The 19,581-nt window shown below is 46.0% G+C and overlaps 1 protein-coding gene and 1 pseudogene across 2 annotated transcripts in view; both read right to left on the bottom strand.

Annotated features, from left to right (window-relative positions):
* Positions 1-7,062, bottom strand: part of LOC119390622 (uncharacterized) — a 214,041-nt gene extending 206,979 nt beyond the window's left edge. Inside the window, exons 1-2 of one of the 2 annotated variants that reach the window (XM_049414882.1) lie at positions 6,969-7,062; positions 2,903-3,029 (exon numbers count right to left, since the gene is read on the bottom strand). The gene's annotated coding sequence lies outside the window, so the exon portion shown is untranslated. Of the gene's footprint in view, positions 1-2,902; positions 3,030-6,273; positions 6,534-6,968 lie in introns of those variants that run through there. The other variant, XM_037658228.2, reaches the window with a different exon arrangement.
* A 6,436-nt stretch (positions 7,063-13,498) lies between these two features.
* LOC125758287 (uncharacterized) lies at positions 13,499-15,728 on the bottom strand (annotated as a pseudogene).
* Between the last annotated feature and the right edge of the window lie 3,853 nt (positions 15,729-19,581).

Raw genomic sequence — 19,581 nt, 5'->3', positions numbered from 1 at the left:
ACTTCGACCAAGCCCCAACTCCTGAAATAATTATAACGAAGCTGAACACATCTACTTGGCCGCTAGTTCGACAACAGAAACATTCATTTTTTCGCTCAGACCTACCACGCATGCTCAACTAATGATACCAAAAAATTCTGGCAGGTAATCAACCCTAAATTATCACCTGGTATCAGAATTTCTAAAGACTGTGGAGTATTATCCGACATAGAGTGTGACAATTTGTTTAATCCTGATTTGTATCTGTTTTCACTACTGAACCACTCATGCCTATCCCTCCATATCCCTGTTCACGTCATGCCTCCAATGCCTGATATCAATTTTCACAGGTCGGAATATCTACTTTAATTGACAAACATAAGCCATGCTCATCAGCCGGGGTTGACAAAATCACCTCGAAGCTATTAAAAAGTACCAAGTGCATATCTGCTGATGTATCTAACCCTGCTGTTCTCACAATCATTATCATCAGGCACCCTTCCAGGCGAGTCGAAAAAAAGCAAGGTCGTCCCAGTTTAAAAATCAGGTAACCGTGAATCACCGTTAAACTACGCCCCATATCCATCACTAGTATCCCTTATAAGGATCATGGAACGTGTCATATTTTCACACGTTATGAATTTTCTCGACAGCAGTGACTTTTTCCATCCGTCACAGCATGGGTTCCATGTTGAGGGCCGTCTGCACACCACGTATACCCGAAAAATGAAGTGTATACAATGTGCATTATTTCTTTCAGTATGTACATGCCAGTTGTGCGGACGGCACTATAGCACATTGTGCCAACGACGCCCTAGGCTACTCCCCGGCGTTCATACTTCCTATTGGGCCCGCCAAGCAAGCTCACATTGTAACTTCGAATTCATTACTCGTCGCCCTGACATCAAAGCGACAAGACTTTGGAGCACTCACGAGCCGCTGACATACATCTCGCATCTTGCCGCTCCCTGTGACGAGTGTCAGCTGGAAGGGTGACCAGGTACTTTGCGGCGAAGTGGCAACAAAAAGAAATGCAGGGCGCATTCGGAGGGCAAAATTCAAAAATCATTTTCTTCCTTAAAACAATGATTTCATTAGACTTTCTTCATTACTTAACGATGAAGTTTTATATTAAAAGCCGCACGACGAGGATTTTTACTTGGACCGCATCAGTATGAAAAATACGGTCAAACATGCGACGCATCGCATGTTTTCTCTATTTTCACATTTTTTTCACGAAGATTTGAAGTATATTTTCCCCCTAAACATATTTATACTAAAATACACTTTCCTGAAAATCTTACTATTATTAAGATTGGTTAGGGAGAGTTTCAGAAAGCTCAAGAAAAAAACACACACTTTGAAGATTTTTTTTAGTTTTTGAAGATACGTAGCTGCTAGTGAAACCCAAAAATTTCGGAATTAATGAATAGGACAATAAACAGAACCTCTGCTATAGCGCAAGTATGGTATGGAAGTTCAACCCACAAAAATAGATTTTATACACATTTTTCTATTAGGCACAGCTTAACAAATACATGCGAACTTCGAGTGGGCGCCACGATAGTCAATTTTTTTCCAGTAAAAATGTTTGCCACAATACTCTATGGGGCACAGGAAAAAGGCACAAATTTTATCAGCAAAGTCTGTGTTGTGCGAGCGCCACGTCTGAGACACTTGGCGTGGAATGGCGCTATAGTTTCTTTTCTTTGTAATCTGATGACCTCCTTTTTGCTGACGTACTTCCGTGACGGAAATACGTCATGAAAGTCTTGGTGGACCTCGGCATAAAGCACTTTCGTGTTGAAATCAGCGCCCAAGCACTCCGTATAGATGGTTAACCATCGAAGCTGAAATGAGCGTCCCCGTTGTTTAGCAGTGGGTTAATGCAGACGGAGCCAAACTGCCGCTGTAGACACTCCCGTCGAAAGCGGGCGTTGGGTCCCGCGAACGCATTCCCGCCATTGCCTCGTTGACGCTGCTCTGCCTGGGCGGCCGCTTCCTCGGCTCACCGTTGTAGCTTGCGTTCGATCTCTCGAGTTAACTCAGCGTCGTGATTAGCAGCAGCCGTCCGTCGTTGGCGCTTGCGTTCCGCTTTGCGATTTAGCGCGGCTGTTAAAAAAGCTATGCCTTGAGGTTTTTACTGCGCAAGGACACTACAGGCATAATTTGTGACCTTGCTGTATAGATGAACGACCAGCAGAAACAGCGGTAAACATAAGTGAGAGACAGAAGACGAAAGTACTATGAGGATAAGCTGCAACGACCAGTCACGACGATGCATATGTAGGAAAGTCCTGTGAGATGCTAAATTAGCTGCGCTAGTGATCTGACACTATACCAATGCTCATTACAGTGTGCTATCACGTGCGTCATTCGTTTTGCTACGTTGTAACAACTCACAATACGGCGCAGATGGTTTTAGAAATGATATGTTCAACTTTTGATCCTATAGTGATACGATACTACCCAGCGTTGTTCTACGTAAGCCTACATCTATACGGGCATATCACTGTGCATTTCAGTGTAAGTAGCTACAAGTGCCAGCGCAGCAATGTCTACCCAGTGCGCCCCAGATGTGCCCTATAGTGAGCTCCTCATGGTCTCAGTAAAAAGAAGTGCGTTGGTTCATACTGGTAGACCTGCTCATTACGCCTAGTATAAAACAATGCGCTGGAAATCACTGGGACGCACTGGGACACGGTGTTTTCTTTGGGAATAACTTCAAAACCTATTTTCCAAAATCTGCTAGGGATTTTATTGACTGGGAGTGCCAGCGAGCCTGGCATGCTAAGAGTAGCGTTGTGCAAAAGTGCACAAAAAGCGTAAATTTGCAACAACACGTTTCTTTGTCAATTTACCAGGGGAAATACATTTCTCGAGCTGAAGATAAATAATAAACATTCCGAAAGCTGTAACTCACGTGGTAGGCGTCTCACTGGGCATCTGACTTCCCGCACTGGTGCAATACATGCAACTTTGGCCATTAAGATAAAGATTAAAAATGACTGCGTCATCGTGAGGATACGCATCCACCTGGTCATCGGTTCCTAGTAGAGAAGTGCACATGTGGGTTTAAAGAACAATATCAGAGGAGTGTAAATCTAAACAAAGCATGGTCACTCTTGAAAAAAGGTGTGGTTCATGTCCCTTTCACATTAATCGGTGATAACACTTAAGCGAAACGTGTCTGCGTAGAATACGTTAGACCCTTGTTGGACGTTAATAAACCTAACTTGAACAATGTGTACCGCTAAGGGGTCGGCATTTCACTCGAATGTAACCAAGCTGACGAGTAGCCACACGCACTCTGCATGCAGAGGATTAATGTTGTCGGCCATGAAAAACTCGCAGTAGCTGAAGTAACTCACATAACATATGCATATATTTTCTGGTAAATTGCGAATACACGGGCACTGGCATATCGTGCAATATACCAAGTCTAAGTGTTTAAACTCCTTGCGCATGCCGTGGTCTGCTTGCGTGATAGTCCCGCTATATGAGGTGGGGGAGAGCTTCTGGCTTCCCTTGTGACCCGGCGTCCCGTTCGTGAACGCATTCAGCGAAGATTAGAGCCATATGGACAGTGTCTGGAGTGTCTCTCGTTACCCTTGTGAATTCCGAAGCGCTCAGCTACGCGATTACATGAGACGCACAGTTCCTTCTAAGCCCTTTGGTGGTCTTAAAGTTGCCCAACACGGTAACTTAAGGGAGTCAGTCTTTTTTAGATGTCGCTGCGCTTCCGCGGCGCTCAAGGCATTAGAAATATCGCTTCACCCATGTCGCCCGTCACATCTCCCAAAGGAAACAACCGCTTTAAGAATAATTCTTCGTTACAAGTAGCCAATTTCTCTCGGATAACGACCATAGAACGGTATCTGCCCATGTGAATTACCTTCATTTGAGCAGCACAGATATTGCCTTCCAAAAAGCCGTGTAGGTGTCGCTGGCGCTCATAGCATTCCTAAAAAGTTAAAACTGTTAGGAAGCGTTTCATGAATATGTATAGGTTAGGTTGTTACTTAATACTTTTTACAAAGCATTCACGTGAAAGCTTGGACGAGGAAATACTTAGGGGCAAAAGAAAATTCGGAGCCCCGAAAAAAAAAGAACGGTGCTTCTGCAGTCGTCTCTCTTGTCCGTTCGCTTCTTTTCCCCGTGCTGTCATTTGTATTGCATTCTTACAAAAGAATTCACAGCAAACTAAGAGAACAGTGCAGAAAAATTTAGCAAGAACATGGAGTTTGACTACAAATTCAAAATTCATGCCTAATGACAGCCGAAAGATTGAACAAGAGACATTAGAGAGACATTACTTGAACTCCACACTCTGATTTAGCTGCAGTAGCTCAATAGAAAAGCTGAGTTACAGCGTCTGCAATGCCATGACATACTATTAAACGTAATCTTATACAGTACATTCTCTAGGTTACCATTGTAGGTTGACAGGAACTCATATAATGAAGAGCTGTTAACCTCAACGCAACGCGACTTCTGTCAACGGTCATAAAATGAAACGGCGCATATACTTGTGCAAAGCATGGCCGTCTATTTCCGAAAATATTCACAGTGGTAGTAGAGCAGTTTGGACGGGACGAAAAAGAAGTAGATATTGGAAGGTGAAAGATCGAAAGATGAGGAACTGACGGGCCCTGACGAGTTGCTAAGCGACAGCGCTGATGTCAAACCTGCTGTGACACGGTTAAGGTATGTTGGCACCCTTGAAAACAACGTTTTTTTTTTCGGAAAAAGCGAATTTCACTTTTTCATATTTTAAGAATTTACAGACATTGAGAATTGTGCTGCAGCAAAAATGATGTCTCTATGCGCTTCTGTTCGAGAGTTATGTTGGTTTTTACAACTACCGGTAGTCCTCCCTGAAACCGAAACTGATATTTTGTGAAAAAGAGACGTACATTTCAATGAGTAAAACAAACTTGTGTTTGTGCTCAAATACGCAGGATACATGAAGATTAGTTTGTGACGAAGTATACTAAAATTTAATAAGATTGAGCCATGGTAAGCGCGACCATTGTTTATTCAAATTGCGCGAATTGCAAAGTGGGCGCACACGAAGTGACATCGTGTTTACACTGCACCGACGTGTTGTACTACCATTGTGAAAGCTATTTTTTCGTCAGTTTAGTGTCCAAGATTGTTGTCTTACAGAATATAACAAGATATGACTAAGTTCCGAGTGAAACAGAGGCCGAAAGGCAAGGTGTAAGAAGTTAGTGTGCCTACAACCGAGTGAAATCTCTGGGCACAGGATGATACAAGCAGTGGGGAGGTTTTTACAAAGACAGCCTGAACAATCTGAAGCCTGTGTGTGCAGAACTCTCTTCAGACGACATGTTTTGACGACATGTGTCTGCAGAAAAATCCAAAACGCTAATGAATGCTTCAATGGGATGCTCTGGAGGCGTGTCCCTAAAGATGTCTATGTAGGCCCGCACACTGTTTCGTTCGGACTATAACATTGTACATGTCAGTTCAACAATGTAAGTAGTGGCACGCTGAATATCCTGAGACAGGTGGGTGTCGATCCTGGCTACTACACTCAGTACCTTGCCTCAGCAGGGACCAAACTTGCTTGAAGAACGCCTGCCACCAGTCAACGGCTGACGAAAAACAAGCCCGAAAAAATATAGAAGCTGCTAAACAATCTCACGGTGAACTCGTGGCAGCTAAGAAAGGTCGTAGGTATGAGCTTGGCGGCTTTCAGTGTCCCACAACCTTCCATTGATGTACATAGCACGTTTGGAAAATCTTCTCTCTTGTTTTTCTCACAACTTCATTTTCAGCTGTTTTTTGTTGCGCAAAAGTCATAAGCTTTGAATGAACCAATATTTTTCCATAAAACTTCGCGTTATTCTTTATAGAACACTAATCTGTGCAATGAACTAGGATAATTGAAAACCACGAGTAACTTCGGATGTTATAAGAAGGTTTCGACTGAAATACAACCACCTCAAATTATACAATTTTAGGTTCTTTGCCTATTCTATACATAATATCGACGGCAGCGCAAAGATTCTAGTTAATTGCAGAGCCTTTCATGTACAACTACATTGCTGCCAAGCCATTTTTGTTTTGTTTTACAGGATCGGAACCCGTGACTCTTCGCGTGATGGGCATATTTTGGGCAATTTTAGTAATGAAATTGTGAATAATAAAATTTTTCCGTCTAATATACTTGAAATGTCATTTTAAACAGCCCTTCTTAAGGCAGATATAAAACAGTTAGTTTAGGACCAAAATTTTAGAAAAAATTTCAAAAAGGTGGCAACATACCGTAAACTAGCTACGGCACGGCTGTACATCGGCTTTGGTAGCTACGGACACGGCTATGCATAGGCCATACGCGGTTATGCTACGTTACACCAGCGGCGGTGCGAGGCCATGTGTGGCTATGCTGACGTCACACCAGCTGGGGCAGTGCTCGGCGCGGCGACCGCGCGTACTGTCTCCGTCTGTGGGCGTGGCTTGGTGGTGGCTGCTCCTCAGTGCATGCGCGCCTAGGCGAGTTTAAGTCCAGGTGGTGCGCAGCTGTGGCCTGGCTTGTTACGAGGCAACTGGCGCGGAGGGTTTCTGCGGTCGGGCGGACGTTTTACCTCGAACGTTAACAGATTCACTATTAAAAAGGTCTGAAATAACAGAGGAGAAGGGCACGAAGGAGGGCCCGGGAAGGTGTGAAATAACCTATGGATTTCACCCGCCTCTCCACGGATATAATGTCTCCGCGAATGACATCACAGGAGCGCTCGCATGATCACATATAGGATCATGGTGCGTCGTATACCGGTCTTTTTCAAAGGGGTGGTATACCTTCGCCAAGAAAGTCAAATACTCTCAGTGCATTTACATAACAAATTACCGCGTCTTCACGCAAGTTAGAGACGTATGCCATTGAGGTTATTTTCGTCAGCTACACGTTAACCGCTACCAAAGACGCATCCCCACATAAAGCGGCTTTGTCACATACTCACTCACAGTGCAATGGCGTTTACCGTCCCGCAGGGCGAACTTCGTACGCTTTTCTTAAAAAGAGCTCTTTGTTCAATCCACGCTAACATCAATCCGTCGTTATGCCTTGTCGGCAATAAGAATAACTTTTATATGCATGCTCTGTGGCAACCGTCCATAGCTCGCGCCACAAGAAGATTGACAAACGTGCCCGTACACGAGCACACATGCGGTCGTACAGATGCGTTTACTGTCATAATATGCATATAGGCAGCGTCAAAAATATGCAATTCGTTTTTTGTTCGTGTAACACTATTTAAATCAAACTACAGGCATCAGGACGACAACGAGGAAGCTCAATAAACCAATACAAACCATTCATTACAACATTAAGAGAGATATATATCCAGTACTAGACACGTTGAGTCATTGTCCTGCTTGGAACAATGTCGATGTCCTGGATACTAAGAAAAAAAAGAAAACCTTAGCAAGCAACAGGTGCATGTCGCACACGGCACTGCATCTGTAATTCTTGTGTACTCGAAGACGGGGAACGATATTTAAAAGTAAGTCCAAGCGCTGTCCTTTTGTTTTCAGAAAGTTGAATATAAATTGAAGCCATGAACAATACATAGCATGTTTCCTAAAAAAGCATGACCGAGGACATAACCCTGAGGTCTCCCCTACTTGGTTGCTGAACCGATAAGCTGTTGCTGTGCGAAGCTTGAGTAGATGGGATTCGCTTGCTCGTCACGGCAACAGCTTTCCAAAATTTAGATATTCAAGAACCACCGTCTACTTTGATTTAGTTGGAAGTTAAAGGAGCTCACGTAGACGAAATTTATGCGGAGTCTCTTCTGATGACGTGCCTCATAATCATATTTTCGTTTTGGCACGTGAATGCACATAAAATAATTTTTACAGCGTAAGCTGTTATGAGCTCAATACAGCCGATATTGGTAGCGATGTCTCGCGCCGCCGTTACCACGGACGCAGGTGTGCGTTCCAGCTACCGCTCACAACGGAACCCCGTCATTCTCCGTAGTTGTCGGGTATTCTACCCCAGAAGCGCATCATTACTTGAAACTGCTTCGGAAAAAGGCTATAGAGGCGTGATTTCAGGTGGCCAATCACTTTTTGCAGCTATGCAAGTATTGCATGGCGGAAGCATAGAATCGCACTTGGTGTCATACCATGTCACGCGAAATGACTATGTGAACACTGGGTGGTTCCAAACTACCCACCTATTACACAGAGCTGCGCAATATTTCTCCATCATTAAAGCCGCAGCATCTACCTAGGTGCTCACATTGGCTTACCACGCGCAGTGGGTACTTCGGTACTCAGTAAAATGATGCTGAATTGTGGCATAGTGCCTACTTCGCAGTTGTACTTGTATTAGATGATGCGCTTAGAGAGTTAACAAGGGACCTCTAAGAAGCCGATCCCCCAGCTTACGTTGTGACTGAGCCCTTTGTTCCGCGCAAGTCCTGACGTTTTTTTTTTATTCGATTTAACGCGAAGCTACATAAGCTGAGCACGGGTGGAATGTTGGAAGAAGCAATATAAGCGGATTTCTTGGCAATGTAAAGTGATGAAGGGTTAAGGCAGTCACTGGTTCGGATTCACTAATGAGGGTTTCTGTACGTTTAGTTAACTTCTAGTTACGAAACGCGAAGCTGTTTCCTAGTATATTATGGGACTGGTAGCTGAAGGTTCTCGATAGTTGATAAAGTATGAAATGTAGAGGTGCTATATTGATAAAAGCAGCGCAGCAGGTTCATCCAAAATGATCTTGCATTGAGTCTCCAATAAAAATAAGCACGAAGGGCGTACACGTGTCTCTATTTTAACCTTCACCATGAAGACCTACAGTGCGGGCCAGATAAATAGATGCGAAAGCACGACTCTCTACGTGCACTGCTCTTTTACAACCAATTTCGGTCTTTCTCAAAGCGAATCTAGATCGACGGAAAGACAGGAAGGAGCATGAATGACATTTCTTTTTTTTTTAAATCTAATGTTCATGCCTGAATCATATCAAACATGCCAGAAGCCTGATCAAATGATTGACTTAATATAATAAATCTTGCTGTATAGGCATCTGGATGTAGGCGAGGGCAATGTAGGTCTCGTGGGTAACGCAACATCTCGACGCCCCTCGACCACGAACCTTGAAGTGTCCCAAATTCCATCACTGTGCTGGCACATTCAGCCTAATTTACAGATTAAATAGCTTTTTTACTCTCCATCACCTATAAGCCGTCTTCTCGTAGGCGACAGTTCAGCGGTACGATGACAGTCGACTTTGCAACGCAAGCGCTTTGACGCAGTGAAATTTCACGAGTACGTCGAAATATGGATGGGGAGATGCAATTTAAACAAATTAAAAATTACCGCCGTGGTGCACTTCATATTTTCTTAAACAGTTTTAAATCTTTTGCACGTTCTCGTTCGACAATCCTGCTACACTAAAAGTTCAAACAATGGTTAGTATTCGAGTGAAGCAGATTCAAGAAAACAGTAAGCTAGCGCACCCAAATAACCACAAAAGTTAAAGGAAACCTCAGTAGCAGCTGAAAAGAAACATACACTGGATTTACCGATTTATTCGGTGCCATAGTCAAATAATGTGGTAGGAACATCTTCCCCAAGGAAAGACCACAATACGATCGTTTTATGCCATTCTGTTGAGTAATTGCGCGCACGCCGTACGGTGGCTGGCATTATAAAGCCGCGGTCTGTAGGTGCTGTTGAATTAATGAATAAATTGTACGTCCAAAGTAAAATGTATAAACTAATCGTAGAATAATGACAAGTTTGGTTTCTTAGGAAGAGTAATGTGTTCATATTATGCGTGGTTGCGCCTTCATCTTCTTTATCGTCTGTCGCATTCCCTTTGTGCACGGTAGCCGCAGAATTACACATAGGTTGACGGAGAACCTTAGACCACATGGATAATGTTGTCGCAGGCTGTGTTTGTGTTGCTCAAACGTTACGCTTTACGGGACGTTTTACTCCCAGCTATATGAGCACATGATTGTGCTAGCGCTATTTTTTTCAAGACATTTCAACATCTTAATCTAAATTCATTTGGAATTGTAGGGGCACTTCATGCGAATATAGATTCGGTCGACCTGACCTCTATAGAATCAAGCTGCGCGAAGATTACATCGCTAAGCTTCTGCAGCATACAAGTCTAAGCTAGGAACGATGGTTTGTTAATACGCGCCGTCTTCCCGCACGCTGGCGTCTGGAGTAGGGCGCGGCAGGCCTGAGCGTGTCTTCCTATAGAGTGTGTATAGGCATCTGCAGCTTGTCGTGTGTTAGGTTCGAACGGTAAATACTGTCACTGAAATTATTGTTTCAGTGGCATAGTCAACGAAACCGCGTGGTGGAAAAATATTCCTTCATTATTTCTAAAAATAGGTTAAAGAAAAAAAGTACAATGAAGAAAGGAAAAAAAACGGTATCTATACAAAAAGAATAAATAAGAGTTCAAATTTGACTACAAAAATTAAGGTCCTGCAAAAGTAGCAAAGTTCCTCTTACAGTTCTGGTAGAGGTAGACGTCGGGGTGCTGTGGTGATGCTGCGGCGAGACGTCGGTGATGTAGGCGTTAGTAGGCCAGGAGAGAAGAGGGCCGGCGCTTCCTGGAGACTCGATCAACGGGTCAATGGAAGTCCTGCCAAGTGCACCCTAGAGGCCATTACCACAGCCACGTGGCACAGCAGGCGTCGTCCTTGCGGGTCGAAGAGGTTGCCATCGAGTCTACTGGCTAGGGTCCGGAACCCAACTGCCTTGAGACCACCTCGAACATAAAGCAACGGACGTCTTCCTTCGACGCTCCAAAAGCCAGCCGCTTCGTCTTGCTCTTCCTTCCTCCGCCTTGTCCCGTCCACAGCATTTTCTTTGTGCGCTCTTCTTTTTATTTGTTCTGATGCACGTCATGTGCTTTCGGTTTCGACGTCTCACCGATATAAAGAAACACCACACATTAAGTCAAACAGTTACAGTCCAAGTTACAGTACAATACTCATCACACAGCTCCACATTGCTCATCGCATAGCCGGCCCGCGTGCCTTGTCTGGCGAGTGATCTACGGAAGGAGCGCAGGCGACTTCGAGTGTACTGCCTTCCAGGGCGCGAAATTTTGTAGGTCGCGTTGCGTCGCACTTTCGTAGTCGCATTGAAGCCACACTGAAAGGCGTTTTATCGCGATCACGTAGCTTAAGATCGGACAACGTCCTATTGGGGCTTACGCCCTGCGTTCGACGAGCGCCCTCGATCAAAGGACAATATCAATCCGACGCCGATGAACAAAGAGCGCGAGGCCCTCCGTTCTTTTAATCTTCTTCAGTTCAGCACACACAGTGTTGTTGGCCCAATAGCATGGTCTACTATTCTTAGATACGGTTTAAGGTGGTTTGGTGGAGTACACCAGAAGACCGCACACGACATCACCACATCAGCGCTTCCTTAAAAATATGCTCTTAATTAATGGAAGCAGAGCAACAGCATTATAATATAAACAACAAGCGTGCCTTATGATGGGACGTTCAGACACTGGGAAAAGTAGACAGATAGCAATAAAAAAATTTGGAAAGCACTTATCACATTAAAGAAGAAAACGAAGAAAACACACCAGACATATTAGCGCACACCGCAGCAAGACTACGAAACCTTGTAGCAATAGGCTAAAACTTGCATGTAGTAATCCTTTGTCCATCTTGAGGGGTCGCGCTTCGGTTCTGCACGCCCAGCTCGATCGTTCGAACTCGCTTTTTCCCAGCCACAGTCAGCTGATGGTGCCATTCAATTATATTCCCCCTCCGCGTTGAAGAACTCAGGAACGGTCGATGACGTGCTTTCAGGCGTTGACACACCTAGCTTAGTATTATTTTACGTTATCTTTGCAGCATTCTCAGTCTAATCGGTCTGTTCTTCTGCGAGTGGACAGCCGAAGTAGCGAGCTAGCCCTGCATACGAATATTTTCTGTTTGGAAGGCGTTCTCTGAAAGCGACGGTATTTGCACTAATTTCGAAGCATTCCAGGTGTTACCATCACTGAGTAGAAAGGAGCTAGGACCTCTCTTCTGCGTTACTTAAGATGGTCCTAAGTAATTTCTTGTACCTGTTCGGTATGATCGGACTCTAATGAAAGCCCCGTGATGTACTAAAGGGTACTTGATGCATTTACGTTTACCGACATAGTTGCTGTTTACTTTTATTCTGTGGCGCTTTTGCGATCTCAGGAATGAGGTGATCTCTGATAGCGCCCCTACGTTCGAGTGACTTGTACATAGTTACGTTCCGTGGAAGATTTGGTTATCAGAACTTAGAGTTCGTGTTACTCAAATACAGTTTTATACGTGTCTGTCTGCCATGTACGAGTACTGCAGGCGGAACTCTCGTTGTCGCCTGTGGTGGAAATCGGTACATATCTGGATGCTCCAGAATGGTCTGTTCCACTGGTTTGCCTTCCAGCTGTGCGACCTGCATTACCTCCTTCAGTACTCTGTTAAAATGTTCGATTAATCCTTTCGATTACGGATAACAATTCAATGACTTGCAATACTGAATGCCTCGCTCCTCTAGAAAATCCTGGAATGATTCGGATATGAATAGAGGAACATTGTCGGTGACAATTTGACTGGTGAATACCCGCTCTTGAAGAGAGATTTAAGAAAGCCTATGATATCGTGAGATTTCGTGGAGGAACAAAAAATTCGGCATATCGCACGTACCGTGTGAATCGATGTTATGCGAAGCATGCGCATTTTTCGCATTGAGTGAAACGTTACGGAATGACGCTAGAGAAATGTGCAAATGCAGGGTGTGCACTTCAATTAGGGTTTGAGAGAGTTTATTTCGTCTTGAAGAATAGAAGCTTCAAGTTGCGCTTCACTAAGCAGCATTTGCTTTGTTTCTTGTAGCTCTTTAATCAGAGCTGCTGCTCTCTTTTTCTTCGTCTCCAATTCAGTTGTTTCATCTCGCTCTCTTCTTCGTTTGCAGCTGCTCCCTGTAGACACTGTAGGCACTGCGAACTGTCTTCACCATCCTGTCGGTAATGTCTACTTGAGCGATGCTACCTGCTGCCAAGACCGCATCATGCACTACTCTCTGTGACCACAAGAGAATCTTCTTTCAAATTTTAAGCAAGGCATTCCTTGTTCCTTTCACCGCAGCATTGCCGTGAGACAAGCACAAGAGAAGTTTCACAAAAAACTGCAGCTCCTTGTAATCCTGGGAACATATGTTTGTCCACAGAGTATTCAGCCTCTGTTGCTTCCTGTCAAAATTTGCCAGCTGTGCCTGTGTACTGCTTTCTGAGCACACCTTCGCGTAGGAGCGATGGGCTCGCTCTGCTTGCAAGCCGGTCATCCAGTGGTGCTCGGAAAGTACTTCAAGTGCCAGCGTAAGCCGCCTGGGACCAGCATCCAATGACAATGCACAGACCGGGTCCAAACAGCCTGCACCCACTGCCAACTTGTACTTAAGCGGCGATCTCTCCACCACTTGCTGTGCACAAGCCTTGACTAACAATATGCAGCATTTTTTAAAATTCATTATTGCAAGCTGTGACAACTTCTTCTTCTTGCGGAGCTCGTTTTTTGCCGAAAACCCAACGTCGAATGCGGCTACATTTACTGCATTTTCTGGTATACTTATGGCTATCTTCATCAACTTGGCGATCGTGTAGGCAGCATCGAGAACTTCCCGTTTTACAATTCTCGAGAGCAGTGAACGCAGAATGCTCTCTAGTGCTGCTGACAGGAATGGAACCATCGGTTTATCCGTCTAAAATTCACGCAGAAAGGGTTCCAATTCCTCAGCAATAGAAGGAGCAAAAGCTAGCTTTGCTGACAAGACCTGATCAGACACAGCTCCTTCAACCACTTTGTAGCTTGAGCATATTGGCTTCTTGTGTGGTTTTTCTTTACACTGCTGCACAAATGCAATGAGGTGTGGTAGAATCTCCAGTGCCCTACAGATTACAGTACTGTTTCCAACCACCTCACTGCACAGAACTTCATGGGAAATTTCGAGCACCCCGTGAGGCTGACGAAGTCAGCGCGACGTGCAGGAACGCATTTGAACAGGTTGTAGGCGCTTCGAAGAAATGATACCAAATACCAGCCAGATGCAACGTGGCAAGCTTTATAAGCACCATTGATTACATGGAGGCCACAGCTTCCTATGTCGAGGATATGGCTCTCATCTGACTCGCGAAGCTCTTCCTTCAGAGACCACAAAAACTTAAAATTGACATTTGGCCCGTCCATGGACACTTGCAGGATTTTGGATCCTTTGATTTTCTGCACCGCTTGACGAAACGCTGATGCCAAGTCTTCCGCGCCGTGTGACCCATGAAACAAGACGTCAGGTAGCGAGTCTTCACGCTGTCGTCAGCAGCATCTCAGTATCTAATGAGCACATCCATTTGCTGTTTCTGGGTGACCTTGTTCAGCGCCTCGTCGAAACAGACTACCAGGTAAGGCACATTGACGAGACTCGAGAGCAACATATTGCGAAAGCACGGCGCCGCAATGACATAGCAAATGGTGTAGCCTACCTTGTCTTTACCCAGCTGAACTTTTTCAGCCACCTCAGAAGCGGGAAACATCAGTGGAAAAAGTGCCGCAGACGCTGCCGCAGAACGAAAGGATCCATGTGTCATTATGGTATTGAGACACCAAATTATTTCTGTTTTAGTCACGTTGTTCTTAAACAAAAATTGGCCGCGTATCTGCGTGCTTCGCTGCAAATGTCGTCTAAAGACGATAGAAGAGGCGCTGTGTGAGATATGGACGCCATCTGGCAATACGTCGGGAAACATGAGTGCTGTGTTGCGGGCTGGTAGTCCCGGCGCAGCAGCAGGCGAAGACCGGCGGTGACCAGCGCGACCGGCGGGAACGCCAGCCAGCCCGAACACGCGGTTTGGCACGAAGCGCTGAAGCAGAAGAAACTTCCGCACTCAACGAGTACTCTACACACAATTTTATTTACACGTCGCCTGTGTAAAACAGGAATGCCAGAGCGGCGCCCCATGACATTCGTACAGTGCAATACAGAACCGAAACCGAAACACAACAATGAGCTCGTGCAGAGGGCACGGAGGAAGGCAAGTTTCAGTGCAGTCGCATTTCAGCACAGCTTAAGAAACTAGGGTCTTTAGAATTACGTATGTATGCATTTTCTATTAAAGGAACACACCACTTAATACTTACCTAATGATGTTGCGCCTCAGTTATGCGTAATGTTTGCTTTTTGATCGACAATGTACACAAGTATGAACCTAGTGAGCCGTTCAAGTGGGCAAGTGGTTCAACTTTGGCCGAGTGGTTGAATCGAGGGACGTGCCGACAAACAGAAAGACAGACCAAAATTTCTCCGTTTAAGTATCCCAAGAAAGACTATCGTCTTTAAAAACCACCCACTGACTCTTTGCACAGGCGCTGTAGTCACTGCAACTTCGGTAGCAGCAGGCGCAGATCCAGCGCTACTGCTAGGCGAGGCGTCGGTCGGGCTCTTTAAAAAATGACAATATCTTTGGCTGGGAAGCACGTTTGAGAAAATTCAATGCAGCAATGTGCTTCTTGCTAGAGGCATGACTTGAAACCGCTCTGTGACCAATGTTCCTCAGCAAAAACGTTTTTTTGGCAAACTGTACAGATGGCTTTGTGCGGATCATTTTCCACAGGCCTAATCCAACTTGCATAGTCGGAGACACTTGGGTTCGCCCAGTCCGCATTAAAGAAACACCTCTTGCCTCCTGACATCTTCTATGAAAAAATATTTTGCAGCGCGCGACACCGAAACGCAGCACTGATAAGCAGCGCGCGACACTGATACTCGCGTCTGAAATGCTGCAGGTCCGACGGATTTCTTCTCTTCGGAATATGTCTTCAGAGAAATATACGGATATGTTGACTTCAAATCACAGAAGCACTTAGTCGCGGACAACGTCGCACACCACAATTCGCGCTAGCTCACAATTCACACATTTTCAGTCGTAGTAGAGCCTAGCCCCACTGTACAACAAAGGGACGCCGCCATGCTGGATTTATTGCGTGCGGCTTGTCGTGGCTCGGCTCGATATGCTACGTTACCCTGCCTCTGCAGCCAGAACGCACAAACTAATTTTAGTAGAGGTCAGTGCGTGCAAACGATGGCGCAAAAATAGGTGACACCGAAAACATGCCGTGTTCCACTTCGATTACGTAATTCCGGCTCTTAACGTCGTAAGAAAGCATTGACTTCAATATTGGCTACCAAAATGCATCGCCTCCAAAAGTGCATCGTCTTCAAGATTCCCTACATAAAAAAAAAGCAGAGTGAGCGTGGAATTTAGACACCTCCTATCATCCTTCTATGGAAATTTCATTCCCCTGACTCTAGCGTTTCGCCCAAAGCGATCGGCTGTGCGAGTCATTAGTAGTGTGGGCAGGCCCCAAGACAGTTGTCCCTGACTTGTCTCGCTTGATTGACGAATTCCCTGACAATTCCCTGACTTTTCCCGGTGGCTAAAAATTCCCTGACATTTCCAGGTTTTCCCGGTCGCCAGACACCCTGAAATGGTATACGCACACACATATTTTGAAGAGTCGCGTATGTGTTATATAACCAGTTGCTTACAGCTGCTTAACAATATCAACAGCAACATAGGTGTTACCAACACCAGACGCAGTAAGCTGATATGTAGTCCTTATATTCTTCAATACTCGAAATATTCAATATTCGAATAGGAAAATGAAGGAAAATAGATGCACAGGACAGGCGCTACTCGCCACTAAGCTTTTATTCAGAAAAGTTTCCATAGATAGATACACAGGCGAGTTGCACGCGTAGGTGCACTGCATGTACGTTACAGTCACAGTTGCAGTTGTTAGAGTTGCGTACAGTTGTTATGCTTATACTTATCCGTTATGACGAAGGACGCACGCACGTTTCACGAACCCGTGTGCATGTGTGGAAGGGGTTCTTACATAAGGTCATCATCACCGTGATCAGTGAGCACTAGCACCTGGACCAGTCTTGTTCCCTTATCCGTTCGTGATCGCGGCTGCGAACGCTGTAAGTGTAAAGAAGTACGAGGTATAGTAGAGCTGGTGGAAGCGGCGGATGGTTTTGCGAAGAAATGATCGATGGCCCCGCTACAGTGGTATAGTGGTTATGGCGCTCGACTGCTGACCCGAAGGTCGCGGGATCGAATCCCGGCCGCGGCGGCTGCATTTTCGATGGAGGCGAAAATGTTTGAGGCCCGTGTACTTAGATTTAGGCGCGACGTTAAAGAACCCCAGGTGGTCGAAATTTCCGGAATCCCTCACAACATTACAGCGTCTCTCATAATCATATCGTGGTTCTGGGGCGTTAAACCCCAGATATTATTATTATTAAGAAATGATCGATGATGCCTCCTGTCCTGGACGTGGCACCAAGGTCCACACACAAGCCGTCTTTCATGCCGTCCAAGAACCAGGCATTGTTGGGTTTTGATAAATCAATGCTGAAGTCACTGGTAATCATGAGGGACATGGTCCTCTTGGCAGAGGTATTATAAGAAACAATGACCCCGGTTTTTGCGTAATGCACGTGGTAGACGTTGCGCACCACGTTGACGAGTGCATGGTAGCCAAGCGTCTTCCAGGGGTGCTCTGTCTTCAGCTCCCTAATTTTCCTGGCTTCGGCCGCTGTGGTGTAGTGGTTACGGTGCTCGGCTGCTGACCCGAAGGTCACGGGTTCGATCATGGCCGCGGTGGTCACATTTCGATGGAGACGAAATGCCAGAAGCCCGTGTACTGTGCGATGTCGCTGTACGTTAAAGAATACCAGATGGTTTAAACTTCCAGAGCCCTTCACAACTGCGGATCTCACAATCATATCGTGGTTTTGGGACGTAAAGCCCCAACAATTACTATTGTAGCGGTGAAAGAGCAAGGCATTCACCAGTGGGATCACCTCCTGGTGCAAAGGCGCGAGGGCTGATCGCGAGCTGTGGTTTCTGAGCCTGCTTGTTTCTCGCTGGACCTGCGGTGTGCCTGCTACCAGACGTCGTCAATAAACCCCCTTGCAAAGTGGTGGAGGAGCTGGGTAGCTAAATCTGGAACGTCGATGCCGGAAGCTGCCCGCTGCGCCGACAATGCCTGATCAGACCACCGAGCAAGGCACCGCCCAACAAGGTACGGCCCAGTCGCCACTGGTCATCGTGCCTACCACGCTCAGACGAACGGCCTAACGGAACGTTTCAACCGCACACTGGGAGACATGCTTACTATGTATATTGATTCTGACCACTTCAATTGGGATGTCATTCTCCCTTGCGTCACGTACGCATACAATACTGCGACACAATTCACAACAGGCTTTTCCCGATTCTTTCTTTTGTACGGCCGCGAGCCATGCAGCACCCTCGACACAATACTGCCGTAAAATCCCGATGCCTCAGAATTCAGCCCAGTTTCCGAAATGGCCGAATATGCTGAAGAGTGTCGTCAGCTCGCACGCTCATTCCCAACGAACAATCAAGCCCTCCAAAAAGATCGCCATGACCGTGATGCGGCCCCGGACACTTTCCCCGTCGGCTCCCTCGTGTGGCTTCGACTGCCTTTCCACTCTCCTGGCCTGACTCCCAAGTTTGCACCGAAGTATACCGGCCCTTACAGCGTCATCAAGTGCCCCTCTCCTGTCACTTATGTGATTGAGCCAGTCCAGCCGTCCACGGACAAGCGCCGTCTTGGTCGTGAGACGGTCCACGTCAGTCGCCTCAAGCCCTGCTACGACCCTCCCGTCCTCGAGTCACCTGGAGTCGCCAGGATGGCTCCTCTTCATCACCGGGGTATTGTAGCGGTGAAAGAGCAAGGCATTCACCAGTGGGATCACCTCTTGGTGCAAAGGCGCGAGCGCTGATCGCGAGCTGTGGTTGCTGAGCCTGCTTGTTTCTCGCTGGACCTGCGGTCTGCCTGCTACCAGACGTCGTAAATAAACCCTCTTGCACTATTATATTACCACTTTCCTTCCGCGTCAGCGTGTACGTTCGCGGTTACTGCGTTGATTGAGACTCTGTAATCACCTGTCGCACATACCGCATAACACTGGTATGGGGGTATGTGCCACACCTGGCTGAGGGAAAGCGTTTCATGACGTACGCGAAAGGTATTTTGCGTTATTCATGTCACCATTGGTGAATCGTGTTCGTCATAGACTCATCCTATGCTATGCAAATTTTGATATTTTACAACTTATGGAGACGACCGGGAGAACGCCCAGACGTAGGGGGCTACATAGATAGATACGTATATAGAAACGCCCAAAGTGCCTGAGGGTCGCAAAGAAATGCTTCGCATTTAAAACGTACTTCCGGCCAGCGAGACCCATGACAGAAATTGCATAAGTTGGGCTGGGCGTGTTGTTGAAAGGTCCGACTAAATCCATGGCTAACTTTGCCAGTGCTGATCCGGCCAAGGACAGGTTGTAGAGGCGCGAAGACTGCTTTGGCCGACTTACCGTATTCGCTGCTTGGCATGAGTCAATTTTTGACACATTCCTCGACATGCCTATCTAAGTGGGGGCACCAGTATCTCTCTCTCTTGTAAGTTCCTTTGTCCGAAGTATCCCAGGATGTAATTCATGCGC

Source organism: Rhipicephalus sanguineus, chromosome 4 (assembly GCF_013339695.2).
Source record: "Rhipicephalus sanguineus isolate Rsan-2018 chromosome 4, BIME_Rsan_1.4, whole genome shotgun sequence".
In the NCBI taxonomy this organism is placed as follows: domain Eukaryota; kingdom Metazoa; phylum Arthropoda; class Arachnida; order Ixodida; family Ixodidae; genus Rhipicephalus; species Rhipicephalus sanguineus.
The sequence above is the reverse complement of the archived record's forward strand: the minus strand, read 5'-3'. Positions and strand labels throughout refer to the sequence as shown.